Source organism: Chaetodon auriga, chromosome 9 (genome assembly GCF_051107435.1).
Source record: "Chaetodon auriga isolate fChaAug3 chromosome 9, fChaAug3.hap1, whole genome shotgun sequence".
NCBI classification, from domain to species: domain Eukaryota; kingdom Metazoa; phylum Chordata; class Actinopteri; order Chaetodontiformes; family Chaetodontidae; genus Chaetodon; species Chaetodon auriga.
Genome location: NC_135082.1, coordinates 10,876,532 through 10,892,737, shown reverse-complemented (window position 1 = coordinate 10,892,737; position 16,206 = coordinate 10,876,532).

The window sequence follows — 16,206 nt, the reverse complement described above, 5'->3', positions numbered from 1 at the left end:
TTGCAATTTTCCATTAACACAGGGTCAAATGAATATCTAATGTGAGAGGGACTGCTTCTAGTGACAGACCCACAGAAAATCAGTCAACGCTGCAGTCCCCCGAGCTCTGCAGAGCACTTTAGTGTCTTTTAGCTCATTATTTTGGATTTATGGCCCACTGCTTTACTATAGGGCTACAATAGCTAATCAATTAACATTGTCTTTAAAACTAGTTTACAATGAGGTTCATCATCAATAGTTGGTGAATCAGTTAGTATGATGATGAATGGCACACTCTGTGTCTGCCACGTCGGGGGCAGTGAACTAGCCATTGTCGTGCTTTGTGTAGCTCATGTGATGAAGTGGCAGCTTGAGTACAGCATCATGTTATTATGAGTTTTTGGAATGTTTCATACCATTAAGTGTAAAATTAATACTTTTCATCCTCACAACAGAAACTTGAGCAATATCTGATCAAAAATACATCAGTTCCCTTTTATTCTCCGTTCATGGCTGCATCCCCATTGTCCATTTATTTAATTGTATTTTTTTATTGTCGTGGCCTTGTCTGTACTGGCCTTGCCAAGTTGTTTCAAAGAGTATTGTACAAGATGACGAGGAATATAGTTTGTTTATCTATTTTCTTTAACTTAATTTTTTTATGCTGGAAATAATAACATTGTATTTTTTCTTGTTATCCGATTAATGATCAATTAATCAAAACTGGAATTATTAGATTAATCAATTATCACTTTACTCTTAGATTCACTCTCACTGTCCTCACCAGCATTATTTTCAGGTTTATTAGAGGTCAAACTCAAAGTCAGCGAACAATTAGTGAACATATTGGAGGATTAAAGAGCCAACTTTTTGCGCCAGCACCATGTGGCACAAAAATCTATTAATGCAGGTTACGTATGATTGGTCAATAGCATGAGCGTGAAGCGTACAGTGTTGAGTGAGAGAGCAGACCTTGGTCACCAGACGGCCTGTCCTACCCTTTGAGGTTGTATCTGTTGGAGTGGATGTGGACTCTAAAAACAACTGTGCATTTATTGAAGGGTAGGATTTCAGGTTTTATTCAGAATTTTTAGGGTCCACTCCTAATTTGTTCTAATCCAAGTATCCATGTATAATTGAATCCAGGAAATAGCACTTATTTCACTGAAGGTCACGTTTAAATTGATAATTAATTAGACAGTTTTTGCAGCAGGCTATCACCGTTGTGTTGTGTACAGAGGGATAACACTGTTTTTGCCGTTGAACATCACAGTAGATTGTATTCACATGGTCAACATTGTAGAGTCTCTTGACTGATGAAGGAAATGTTTAATTCCTTGATCCTCTTTACAAACCTACTTATTCCTGATCAGGCTGACAGTGATGCTGTCCTAGCATGCACCGAGCAGAAGGCAAGGAAACAGTCTGGAGCGTCTGGCTGTGACACAGCAGTGCACCAGTGAGCCATCAGGCTGTCCAAAGAAAATCCTTCAATTTTTTGCTCATCATAATGTCTATTAAGGAGCACCTCTCTGCTTGCATGCTCGCAGAGGTGCACAAATCCTCACCAAGTCGAACTACCTGAATAAAATGTGTAAAAAAAATGTGAAAATACCCTCATGAAATCTGCAACAAGCCAGTGAAAAGGGTTAATTGTTGTCCTTGTGAAGACCCGTGGAGAATGTCATTAGCATGCCTTAAGTGCTTCATAGAAACATGAAACAGGAGAAAACACTGCACTGAGGGGTTAAAGGTACTGTTTTCATGTAAACAAAGGCTTTTGTTTTCATTCTGTTTTTCTAACCACAACACAGCATAATGTATCCTGGAGGTGTAACAAACATATTCAGAAAATATTTGCATATCCTTTTTTTAACCCTGCATTGTTACATCTGTAAAATGTAGGGTACACTGTGTACACATTGTATTAAGAGCGTCTACATATAACTCACTAGTCCACTGCCGTATCAGTGTCCTCCGTCTCTGTCCGTCGAGGAAGAGCCGCTACATATTTGCACATTTTCACTCTTTGTCTTTTGCCTTCTCTTGCAGTGCTCCTCCTTCGTTTTCTCTCTGTATTACAGAGGATTTATTACATGTGTTCTTTACACCACCCTCATGCTTGTGCTGTACGTGGGCGTCCTTGTGTGTGTGCAGGAAAAGCATGTCAGCCTACACAATACAACTGGTTCTAATTTAGGCTTATTCCGTCATTAATATTCTGGATTAAGGAAGCTGTTATTATAATTATTCTATATTTGCAGTAGCTGATTTGTTCATTATTCGTTCCTTGGTAACGACTCAGGATTTTGTAAACCTCTCTGCTAAGTGTTATCACAAACGACTGTCAGGGCGTCATTGGGTTACAACACTCAATGTGGTAACAAATTAAATGTAGAGGGGAATAGTCTTACAGAAGCTGTCATGAGGACATGATTAGAATCCAAACAGCACAGCGACTCCAGTTTCAAAGCTGTAATTACAAAGATGGATGGAACTACAATAGTGTCTCAGACTTCCTCTTAAGTAGTGATATGGACAAGACCAGTGTGCCGTTTACTGTACCTGCTCTGCACAGATTATACCCAAGTGAAGAGGCTGAAAGCATGGAGAGATGAGGAGGCATCCAGCCCCCTCTGCTCAGAAAGAGGCTCAATGATGCACGAGAACGGCGGCGGCGTTTTCCCGGATTACAGACTACAAGGACAGGACACACTTTGTTTGTCGTGAGCAGTGTGTTGGACAGGCAGCAGAGTGGTACAGGGCTGCCTCAGGAGACTGTGCTGGTACCTACAGCACCAGTCATATGTCTGAGAGTGTACACTGTGACACAGCCTGCTTCGTACTTGAGAGTGAGACCCTGAAATGCAGAATTCATGAACTCACTCTCTTTGTCTTGTACACTTAACAATTCAACCAAGACATTTGAAGGTTTTACTGTCCTTTTTCTGTTGTTTCTTTGCTCAATTGAGCTTTCTGCCATTTTCCGTACCCTTACTTTCATCAGGGACAATATTTATCCTGTCGTACTTTATGTACATTTGTAGACATTACTGACATCGAACAAAGACGCTTATGTTTAGGCAGGAGCTCAAACTTCATATTTCACAGCTTGTGGCCTGCTCCGTGTTCAGGCTGAAAACTGTTTGCTTTGGGGAGCCGTTTCATTGAATTTAACAATATTTCCATTTTAATTTTCCAATTCGAATTTGTCAGTGTAACTCACTTGTGGTTACAGTACGAGAAAAATGGCTTCCAGCAGTTATTCCACTGTTACTGTTAACTTCACTCTCTCTACACCTGAGGCGTCAGACTCAACTCTGGATTATGTTCAGAGATTAAACTACCAAGGGATGCTTCAGTTATTTCAGAGAGGTGGAGAATCACATCAGAGTCTGGTGGCAAGCTTTGCTGGGGGTGTTATAAGAAGCAGCTGTCTGTTAATGACAATAATGTCAAGCAGGCAGCTGGTGACATCTGTCAACATTCAGGAGTAAGGAGCTACAGATTGTGCCGGCCTGCAGGTAATGGAGGGTGAACATAAACTGGACTGGTTTGATAATGCAGCAGGGCAAAAGTACACTGTTGTTCTTGAGGAAGCTGAGGTCATTCTGTGAAAGAGAAAGATTCGATGTGATCTCTACAGCATCACTGAGTCGTTACCAGTGAACTTTGTGCTTGTATCCGCAGTGAACTAATACCATAAGAACAAACTGAAAGGGCAGGATAAGAGCTGAGCATAATAACACACCTGCACACCTTCCACCACCCCATTACCGAGTCTAGAGACAGCCTACATACTTGTGGAGCATCTTCAGCATCTGCCTTATTCCCTTAAAGCTGCACAATTGAGTGTATTAATCACTCATTTGTGCCACCAGCTATCAGACTGCACTGGGCTTTGTGCCTGGCTGCTGAAGCCTGGTATCTGCCCTGTCTGGATGAGTTGCTGTGGACTTCCCTTACGTCCCTATGCGTTGACCTTTGCAGAATCTACCTGCTGAAAATCTACACGCAGATCATATAGTATATCAATGAAAGAAGAGTAAGAATATATCAGAAATATGTTATGATCAAAGAAGAAGAAGTTGTTTGGGTGGCATCGTGAGTCATTTTGAGCCTGTCCTTCCAAGAAAAACAACAGCATCAGTTTACACAGCAAACGCCCAACAGCAAGATCTGTTGTATATGCTGCAGCTGCAGGAATTGTGACTTTTCAACAATGATTTGTGACCAAAGTCTTTCCCCAACCCTTACCAAGTTGTTTTATACCTAAACTTAGTGCTCAGAGGTCATTTTAACGACTGAAAGCAACAGTTAGTTAAAAATGCGAAGCTGCTCGCTGAGTGATTTGTACTCTAATCTTTTAAGAGTTTAAGGATAACAGCTTTCATTGTATTTTGGCAGCCTGGTTGTCAGTCAGTCCCTTGTGCAACCAAACCATTATCCACATTCACTCACTCTAATTTTCACTTGCATAAGCAGTGAAATACATTGAGCCCAGCTGTCCTTAAGGAAAGCAGTGATGCAACACTAGCAGGCTGAGGGGGACAAAACAGTCAAGTTCAGTAAAGAAGGGATCAGCTTTTGATTGGTTTTATTGTAGCCCATCTATTAACAATGTCAGTATTGCTCCTTGGGATGTCCCTACTTTTTACATGAAAATGTGAAAAGGGTGTCCTGGAGGTTTTAAGGTCCAGTGAAATGGCAGTAAGACCATCTTCAGATTCTAGATATGACGTATTTCTGAATGAAACCCAATGCGTGGGCAGGATTTCATTTCAAACACTGAACAAGGATGAGTGTCTGCAGAATGTGTAGCCATACGGAGCTGCAGAAGACTGTTTACTTCCATCCTCACCTGTGTTGTTAGATCAGGATGAGTAATTGATAAATTACACCTCAACCACGCTCTTTTGGAAATGTAAACAAAGTTTTAGCCAACTGATATCCAAACACACACCTCCTCCCATCCTTTCCTCTCAGCTTTCTTCTGTGTGCTTATCCAATCATGGCAAGAAATTCCTCTGAAGAAATACTTGAAAAACTATGTGTAACACACATAAGTGAATGAAATATCTAGGAAATGCTGCCAAGTCTATATCTGTGCTACCTTTTGGTAGAAAGAAGCCACAAAAGGAATAAACATTGTGAGTGTCGTCTTCAGAAGAAGGTTTTTGCTCTTGCATTGAACACTTGAATACTGTATCTTATATCTGTCCTTACACTATAAGTTTCACTGAAGGATTTATTTCTGTATTCATTTTATAAGATAAAATCAATCATACCCTGTAAACACAAGCCCCACCCTGAGATCAACCACAGCGTCACACTGAGATTGAGCAGCAGAGGTGTCACAGACAGAGTTGGTAATCTATTTCCAGACAATGATTCACCCCGCTTCTAACTCTCACAGACCTCACAGCTTTGCATATCAAAACATTTACAGACTTCTAACAAAGTGTGTCATGTGAATGCAATTTAATTTGCACTAAACGTGCAGTGATGAGAGAATAACTAGCATGCCAGTTGTCATACTGCTGAGCACTGATACATTTTTCACAGGTAGAGATGTGGGCTTGTTGAGTCAAGACACAGTTTTAAGCGTTAATGTAGTCACAGGAAAGGAGAACAGAAACCCACAGTCAGAGCTGCTGCAGGTGCGCAGGTTTGATGCTCGCCAAATTTTGAGGTAACTGAGGTGTGCTTGACACGGTACAAGCTTGAAAGAGGATGCAGGACTTATTTTATTATTAAGTCTGTTGTAGATGCTGTGATCTCCTCTGAGAACAGCTGGCTGGTCAAAACAGTTATCCTGTGCTGGAAGGGGCAGTGATCCCCGGCGTGAAGCCTGAAGCTAAACCTGTTTGAGCAGATGTAATCATTAAATGTAAAAGTAAGTTCACCACAACGACCGTATCATCATGTGTCATCAAAGAGAGCTGAGAGCTAAAACGATTAGTTGATTAATTAGTTCATTTAAGAAATGACTCAGAAACTACTAAATCCACGAAGAGTCTCTGCAGAAATACTGAACATTGAATGATTCCATCTTCTCATAATTTCTTTTCTCTGTTTTTTATAATCATAAATTTTGAATATCTTTGCATTTTGGTTATTCTGCCACAACAAGCAAATTGAAGACGTCACCTTGGGCTCTGAGAAACTGTGATAGGCGGTTTTGGGGTTTTGGACATGTCACAGATTAGCAGTAGCTGCAGGCCTAACTGAGTGAGCCAGGAGGTTAACTCCTTCCATGCATCTCCAAAATGAAAACCTACACTGCAAAAACTCAGCTTGCAAAAACAAGGAAAAAGGCAACAAAATGGGGAAATGTTACTCAAATTAAGCAAAGTTGCCTGGCAACAGAACAGGAAAATTGCACTTACATAGATTTTTTTAAAAACAAATTTAAATATCTCGTCTCAAAGCTCCACAATTGTCATGAAAACCACACAAAAAACACATACATTTGTCTGGATACAAAGAAATTCTGGCTTCAACAAAGCAGTTTAATACTTGTCAGTGTTGATCAAATAGTTTTATAGTTGATATTCTAGTTTCAAGCATTTCATACAGAACCAGCAAAAAAGTCTCAGTAACGAGTTGTAATATTTTATTAAGATAATTAATTAAAAGAAAGAGCTTGAAACAAGTGATTTAGTGGCATCTAGCTGTGAGATTGCAGATTGCCTCACCCGTCTCTTTCCAAGTGTGTTGGAGAACTATGGTGGCCGCTAAAAGCACAAAGAAATATGAAAGGCACTCGAGAGCCACTTGTAGAGGCATGGCGGTACAGTATAATGGACTCTGTGGAAGAGGATCTGCCCCTCTGTTGATGTAAAGAGCTCATTGAAAGGCAACAAAAACATGATTCTTGAATTTTCAATTGTACCGAATTTTCAAGTGATTATATACTCATGAAAACACAATTCTGATGATTTTTCATTTCTGCCAATAGACGCCTTCAGTCCTACACATTGGACCTTCCAGGGAGAATTTGATGCATTGATGTCTTTCAGTCTGTCTTAAATTTCCAACCTGAGCTGCCAGGAGGAAGAGTGAAGAAGTACTTTTGATGGATCTGCCCAATAAATAGGTGATGATCACTTAGCTTTCAGAAAGAGTCCGTGTTAATCCTGCATGTGAGCCTCATCAGACTTCTTCATTGCTGTCACCCTTTTTGCTTCATTCTTTATCACACTCCAATCCTGTCTGGTCCTTTTATTGCATGGAGGTGGGATTGAGGGAGGACGAGAGGTTAAAAGGTCAGGCGGCGGCTACAGACGCATTTAGAGACTAAGCCCTGTGCACTGCATTGGAAATAATTTTCATGACAGTAATCTAGCCTGGAGCATGTGCATTCTTATCATGTCATATGGTTCTAGCACATGGCTTTAGTGTGCCTGCACGCGACCCACCTTTTATTACACTTGATGCACTTTTGAAAACTACGCTGAGCAAACAGCTCAGACTTTTCCATTTGTTCACATTGTACGATCACACTGAAACGTTCATCATATTGATGCCAATAATTGTGAGAGGGCTGACTGATTCGATCACACAAGGTATTTCTTTCAGTTCCATAGAGCTTGTAGTCCTCTGTGAAACTGATCAAAGCTGTCTTAAATTTCCCCTGAAACGCTCTTGAATTCATTTGAACTTTTTGTCTTTTGTAGAGGAGCTGACATGTTCAAAGTGGTGATAACAAGTTGGGACAAAATATTTGGCACAAACCATCTCCTGGGCAATGTGTTCACATCAAGATTCAAAACTGATGCACACACACAGTACTGTCAAAATTGCATAGTTTATGGACCTGTTTCTCCTGAACAACAATTCGTCTCAACATGACCTTCGATGTGTCAGCAAAAACAAGAGCTCAGCTCAATTCAGAGGCGAGAGGTTAAGGAATGGCCCGTGATTGAGCACAGCTTTCACCCCTCATGATTAAACACACAAACTGACACCCAATGTTTGATGAAAAATCTGTTATTCTTTTAATAAATCTTTAAGTATAGAGCCTGAAGGACAAGGCGGATCTAGTGGGCGAGGGTCAATGCAGAACTGTGCAATAGTAAACACTGTATGTTTTGCATAACCCAACCATCGAACCCGGCGATGTTTTTTTGCTTTTTTTTTTCTAAATTATACATGAGCTGGTTAACAATAGCTCTGTAAGGTGCATTTGGTATAAACATATATATGTTCCAGGGGCAGGTCATGGCACAGACTTTGAAAAACATTGGTCTACTCTTACCAGTCCACAATAGAGAAACAAACAAAAGGTCATCTTTCTCCAGGCGAGAGCAACACCTTTGGATCCATGCCACTGCCCACAGCCTGACAATGATTAGTTCATCATTTAAGGCTCAAACATAACCTAACCCCAACACCTGCTTTGAATAAAAAAATGAAATCAACAAAGAGATTCATATATAGTTTTCATATTTTAATACATGCAGAGTCTGAAGATGTTTTCAGGTGCTGTCAGCTTTGCAGTCAGCACAGTTCTGTTAGATGACAGAGTTGTTATATAAGGTTTGCTATGTAAAGTAATGCACTCAAAAGTCCTATCAAACACTTCCTATAGGCTTGACAGGAGAATAGAGGGAAAGTTGTTTTTTTGTTTTGTTTTGTGTTGTTTTGTTTTGTTCATGAAGAAGTGCATCTGCATTAACTTGAACTCCTGTCAGTAACAATGTATTCCAATAGTGACAAGTTTTCAAAGTGGGGAAAAAGGGAATAGAAATCTTACATAAACTTCTCAAACCACTCCTGCATGATAATCCATTTCTCCTCTGTTTCTCCATCTGTATGCTCTGCATCATAGATGAGTGGGTTATTCAGAAGAATCAGGGGGAGACATTCCCCTTTATTTGTCACACACATGCGAGCACAGCACACGAGGTGAAATTTGACTTCCGCCTTTAACCCATCCTGGTCATCCCTCCTCCGCGGCAGACCAGGAGCAGTGGGCAGCCAGACCGGCGCCCGGGGACCCATCTTCGGCGTCACCATTGGTCAGGTGGTGATCTTCTTGCATGTTTTTAGTGGGGGTATATTTTTACGGAGGATACCCCAGGTGAACACGGGGAGAACATGCAAACTCCACACAGAAAGGCCCTCCTCGAGCAGCAGGCACCGAAGGCATGGTGGAGGACACACCCGGTGCCCACAGCGAGATTCGAACCCGGGACCTTCTTGCTGTGAGACGACGGTGTTGCCACCGTGCCATCATGGTTTGAAGCATAGATGTTGAGGTTTTTGAGGTAGCGACATGGCTCTAGGATTGTCAGTGTTGGTCAGTCTGTCGGTTGGTTGTGTGGGTCCACTGCTTTGATACAGATTGAAGTATCTCAACAGCTATTGGATGGGATGCCATGAAATTTGGAGAATTTTTGCAGAAATTCATAGTCCCCTAGGGATTAATCCTATAGATTTGGTGATGCCCAGACTTCTCTAGTGCCATGATGAGGTTGACGTGTCACTCAAAGTAAATATCTTGACAGCCATGAGATATGGCATGACATGAGATTCCCATGAAATTTTGCTGCAGAGATTCAGGATCCTGAGTGGATAAATTCTGCTGACTACTCTCTGATCCTCTAACTTTTCCTGGACTGCCACCTGCAAGACAATATTTTCACTTATTCAAGGGAATATCTCTCAAAATATGTCCACCAGCCACTGCCGCTGACATTTAGCTAACAGCTAACAGAGCTTATAAAGCTAACAGAGTTAACAGCTGATGGCGCTTAACACACAGCAGGACTGAGAGTTTCTCTTCAGAGGGACATGAAGTGTTCAACACTGAATTACAGTTTAATTTACAACACAACAAGTTTACTATAAATAAATAAATAAATAAATATACAGAAGTACTTCAGCTGAACACAATTTAACAACCATAGATGATAGCAGAGTAAAGAAACAATATTTTGATTTTGGGACAGTGTACGCTCACTTTGGGGCAGCTAAAATTGTTCATCAGATGGTGGTGATAAATCAGCCTAGAGCCCCGGTACCACCATTAGGTTGACATTTTTTTGGATTTAATTAAAAAAATTCAACTTCTGGATGGATTACCATGAAATTTTGTGTAGACATTCATGGTCTTGTTTTATCCACAGTTGCTGTTGTTTCATTATTTTGGACTGGCCTGCACACCTTGAAAATATGTAAAATGGAAAGTAATTTGTACTTTGAGTTATTTATTAACCACATACTTTTTTACTTTTACTTGAGTAAAATTCTCAGAAGGTAATTTCCACTCTTATTTAGTCATGTTTTATGGGAGTAAATGTACTTAGTATAGATTTTCAGCACTCTACCCTGCACTGCAGTCCAGTCAGCCGTAGAGGAGCTCAAATCCTGGACATTTTTCTGTGAGTCAACAGTGCTAACCACCCAAGCGCTGTGCCACTAGAGCAGGCAAAGCTTGACCTCAAGGTGGCTTTTGAGGAAAGTCAGATCACAGAAATCGATACGTTTCTCCCTGTCGGGAGCATGAATGTGCAGCACATTTCATGCCAAGCCAGACATTGGTTTCTGAGATACTCTCAGGTCACAAACAAGCAAACAAACATTTGGTCAAATGAAGGCAATCACATAACATATCGCATTGCAGAGGTAAATATGCTAACAGTGCAGCTTTCTGTGTAGTGCTTGTGCTCCAAAACAATTCATTATCATATCAAATATGAAGACTTCATCAGTTTTCCTCCTTCAGACTGTGGCTGTGGCTTGATGTGAATATGCCAGCTTTGCAGAGTTAAGCTCAAAGGCACCATTTGAGCTGCAGGTTAAGCTTTTAGCTTAGTGGTGTACGTTCTGTCTTTTGTGGGGTTGGAAGAATGGTCTTCTGGTTTAGATTCCTGGTCACTTGAGTGAGGATAAAAGTGGCTTATAGTCAGTGATCAGCGGTGGGCAGATTGACTTGGACTCTTTATCTCAAGAAGGCCAGAAAAGCAGAGAAAAGTGAGAGATTTGAGCCTGCCCACAGTCACAGCTTCACTCAAGGTAAGAGATGAGATTTTACATTCCTCACAAACTGAGAGTGCACTTGTTCCATTCAGCATCTTGGGCTCTGACATTTGGCTTTGATATTAAAGGTTCTCTTAAGATTATTTTCTGATCCGATTTCCATATATTTCATAAGCCATGTGTGGTTCACCGAATCAGAAACATGCGCTGCTTCGCATATTGTTTGGCACATTGAAGCAGAGGTCTTTTTACTAATCAAACATTTAGGAAAGAGAGAAAAGCTTGCGGTTTCCTCCCTGTATGTGAGAGGAAAGGAGCAGGATAAATGGTTGTTTAAGCTTTGCTCTGCTACACATTTCCTAACTCACCATCAAAGCAAATCTTAAGATTCCAAGCCCTTCGTGGATGTTTTTGATCCGTGTATATGTTCTTTAATGCAGGGAAGAGCTATCTAACAATTCCCAGAGCTGAAGGTGATTGGGACATCTGTCTGCTTTAGGGTAGCTTTTCTTTTATCATCCCACAAGGCCTCCCCTAGGACTTTTTAGATGGACGCTGATTCAGAGGAGGCCAGAGTCTCAGGGGCATCACTGAATCTACAATCAGCAGAACAAGGTATTCACTGCAATCTTTGTAGCGCAAGTTCAAAAGTGAAGCATCTTTCATTTACAGTCAAGAAATGTCTCACATCAACCTTCAAAGGTGAGGTGTCTTGTCTTGTTTCATTGTAAGTGATTGATTTCTGGTTCAGCACTTCTCTTTTCCTTTTTCCAGTTTGAAAGGTATTGTTGGGTAGAGATCCTGCTCATAGATTGCATCAATTTGCAGTATAATTTAATGGTAATCAAAAGATACTGTGTTATCACTGGGTATGTTGGTTGATGTCACTTTGGATATGCGTGATTACATGAATGGGCTTGTAAATTGAGTGTCTGTGGGCTAAAAAGTAAAAATAGCGAATATTACCTTGTGCAGTTGATTGGGCAAATTTCTTGCTGATTTACACATCCAGCTGACATGGTGAAACGTTACCAGTCGTGTCTTTGGCCACCTGACGAATGAAGGTTCAATATTCATTATCTTTTTAGCTCTGTTTTTGGTCTTCTCTGACTCCTGAGGGAAATATCTGTCTCTTCAGCAGCTAATTGCTCCACTGCATTCAGTGGGGTTTTAGAGCTAATTTGCTGAAAGTAAGTAATGTTCCTGTTGCTGGAATCGAGGTTGCTGAGAGCAGTGACACTGAATCAAAAGAGTAAAGTTGCCTTCTGCAACACCAAAACAGTGAGCTGAAAGATATTAAAATACTCTACAATACAAATACAATACAAATGTATCATTAAAGCAGGTGAGTCACTGGATTACTGAGTCATGCAGCCTATGAATAGCAAGAATCAGAAGCGGCAATATGTTGTGCATGTTGACTGTGGTTGCCGTTCATGTTTACTGATGGCAGGTCACACGTGCTTATAGAGCAGGAAGGGCTCCTTGGGAGATGAGAGCAGCTGTAGGAATCAAAGATGCTGTTTTCCCCTGTGTGACTAACGTATGACTGCATATGGCTGTCGTAATGTGATCTGACAACGCAACACAGTGCTTTTGCAATGGGATAAGGATAAGTTGTACGCCAGAGTTCACGCACAGCAGGCGTATGAGTCTGAAGCCGTGTAGCTTGATGCAACTTGACAACACAGGATTGTGTACATATAGAAAGAAAAATATGTGATTCAAGGAGCAGCACCCAGCAGGTATGTGCCTTAAGATGTCACCCCCTTTACATGAATCAACTGTGCAGCAGGAGGGGATGGTGCCAGGGGGCTCCAGAGACCTTATCATAAAAACAGCTTGTGGAGCAATCATGTACTGCAAAAGTACAGCCTGAATTACACCATCCATTGCTGACACTTGTGTCCTTTGAATTTAACTGGCAATGGAATCACAAGTGGTGCTATGTAATTATTTTCACCCAAGCAAATTAAACAACACAACGTCAACAGCTGTAACTTTAATCATTGATACAAGGACACACATAGAGATTTCATTTTTGTGCGGCTAACGGCCTAATACATGACACCTTGTCCCAAGGTCAAGAGGGAGATATATTCAGCAAAAACTGGGCACTAAGTACCTACATGATATTATGTTTGCTGGATGGTAAAGGACGCTGTCATAAAGGGTGTGTGTAAAACAAATTGCAATCTGTCTGTCAGCTCATGTTAAATGGAGTGCACCATTGATGAGACATGCAATCTGGAGTCTGCTTTTGTTAGGGGCAAGCAGTTGCTTATGAGCCACGGCATTTAATATAGATTTTATACATTGCATGCATTTTGGGGATGATGGGAGCAAGGTGAAGCATATTGTTCCTGTCATTATTTGATGACATCATGCTGTTGACCAGCAAATGTCGGAGATGACCTTCAAGAGGGGTAGTTATTGTGAAATATTGAATCCCATCCACGCTGATAGATCCATGCCAGATACAGTATATTCGATGAATTATTAAACCTGGAAATATTTACTGAACCCAGGCACAAACCAGTGAGAATAAAAAATAGGATTCAAACACCTTAAGCCATGCAAATCAGCTGAAGTGTGTTCACAGTGAAAAATTCAGTATTCCAATTTGACTTTCACCTCAGCTGATGTGGAGGAATTAACTGTCAATCCGGTGGTAGCCTTTCTTCATGCTTTTTACATTACATCTACGTGAACGTTTTATGAATTTACTTTCTAATCCTCACAGTCATGAAATTCCTCAATTTTTATACCAACAAGAGCATTTATTATTCTGCCAGCAGTGCATTCAAAAGGGCTGGTGTGGCAGAGAGGTCAGACATGAATCAGAGCAACTCTCTAATATAAAAATATCGCCTCAAAGCAGCCAGCAGCAGAGGCAGTTAAAGATATGGGCAAACGCCAAGAGCAGTGTTTGCAGTAGTGCCACTGGCTGTTGGTGGCTGCAATACTACGCACAGTAAAATAGTGATACTATGATATTAATTATCACTGTCCTTGTCATCACCATCAAAAGCTAAAAATCGTGTACTGTGATTAGAGCTACAGGTGTTTGCTACTGCTGTAAAAAAAAAGTCGGTATTGCTTCCAGCTATGCGGCCGTGTATTACTCCTGTTCTCTGAGCTACTGATCCTCTGCGTTGTCACCATGAATAAGAATATGTTCTTAGTGAACTCAGCCAGTAAATTAAGGATTTAAAAAAAAAACTATCCATCATGTTCCTTTTGTTAGTTTGTTGTCCCACACAACAGATGCATATGTTCCTTTTAACATCTCACTCAACAATCACCACTTCTTCCCACCCCCCCACCCCCCCGCCACCACTACAATGACAGAATCAGGGGCAAAAAAAAAAAGAAGAGGAAAAAAAGAGCAAGTGACACATTGCAGTGTTATAGCATCAAAGGAAACCAGCCTTTTTGTTAGCACACTCACTCTTCCCACCTGTGCTTTGTCAGGATAGACACAATGCCCCACCATGACTCAAGACAGCCAATGCATACTAATCCAGCCTTACGTACACCTCTGCAGCCCACAGACTGGTCAGAAGTGGCAGCCTGCCTCCTTGCGTTGCTGCATGGCACCAGTATCACTTACCTCTTCTGCTGTCTGCGCTACCATGGCCCCCAGTGGCCTGTACACTGCAGGGGTGAGAAGTGTTACCGTGCATTTTCTTTATAGCCGTGGGTTTACGTCTGTGTCTCAAAGGATTGGACGGAGGGTGCATGAGAGGAATGCGTAATTCATCACCAGCAGGGCCTTGTGAGTACATCTTGGTGACACAAATAAGAAGTGTTAAAAAGAGGCTGCTGTTTTATGAAGCATTTCCAGGCATCTGTGGAGTGCTCTGACATCAAAGCATGTGTCATTATTATGCTTTCAGGGGAAAAAAAGTTCACATCCATCAGGGTGAAATGTGCTCCTCCGTAAAGTAGCCCTGATGGCTGATGTTCTGTGTTTCTTAACACTTTGCTGATAAATATTTACGCCCTGTAAATATTTGAGGGCCGAACGACATGCAGTGTCATTTATTTTAATCATATAGCACCTTTCATTATTTTTCTCAGGCTTACAAAATCAATGCAGAGTCGCTGTGCGTAGATGCATTTAATTTTCCCTCGCTATTAATCTCTAGCCCAATGAGATGATTAATTACACTGTAATAAAGGCTTGTCGCAGTTAGAACTGTGTCTTTATTCATGAAGGCCTCCACATGGAGCCACATTTACATTTAAATGCGTTCATGGGCGGGATGTTCTTATCTGCCGGCCTTAGGTTGGAGGGCAGGATGGGTTCAAGAGCAGAGACAACAAATGTGGTGGTCTGTCTAAGTACTCTGCAGAGGTTGTCAGATTGAGCCGGGAATCCTGCATGAATGGCCGGTTGGTTGTTTACAAACCGCAGCACAGATCTCATGCAGCCAGGGGTTTTCAGTGTTTGTTGAGAGGAAAGACAAATTTGTCCCATGACAGTGCAGATAAATAGTTTATTGAAATAAGAATTGAAAGGGCCAGTAAAAGCATCTTGTCACCTCTTTTATAGTAAATGTGCTGTGTGATTACGGGAAGGGAGCAGGGGCGGCGGGAGGGATTGCGATTGTCTGCTAATTGAATTGTGTTTTTAATATGTTTTGAGCACAAAAGATGTGCCTTGTTAAGTAGCGTTGTGGTTTTGAAAGGTCTAAACATACCTCACATGTTGAAGGGTGTTATGCTCCAGAGGAAATAAATAACTTAACTGCTGTTCTTACTTATTCATTTGCATTTATGCAGTCCATTCATCTTCACTCAGCGCAATTAAGATGTCATTTCAAATAAGCAGATTTATCCTTGAGAGATGACATGGAAGCAAGGGAATATTTAGGAAGCAGAACTTGAGATTTCTTATAACCTTGGAGTATAGCAATGCATTTGACCTTCAGATGGATTTAAAGGGAATCTCATTCAGCCATGTAAAGAGAAATGGCTTGTGTTAATGCAGAGGTATGCCGCTTGAATACAGAGGAGATTCAAAATATGTTCAGCTTACGGCTTCACTACTAATAATGAAGCCCTGCCCATCGGTACTCCAGGAGGAGATAAATGGATGCTGTCTGTTCGTATGTCCAGCACGCCAATCCTACATACACTCTCTCTTCTTCTTCTCTCTTTTCCCCTCTCTCTTTATCTCTCCCTCTCTGTCTCTCTCTCACTCTCAAGCATATTTTCCTGCTTGCTGCTGCACTA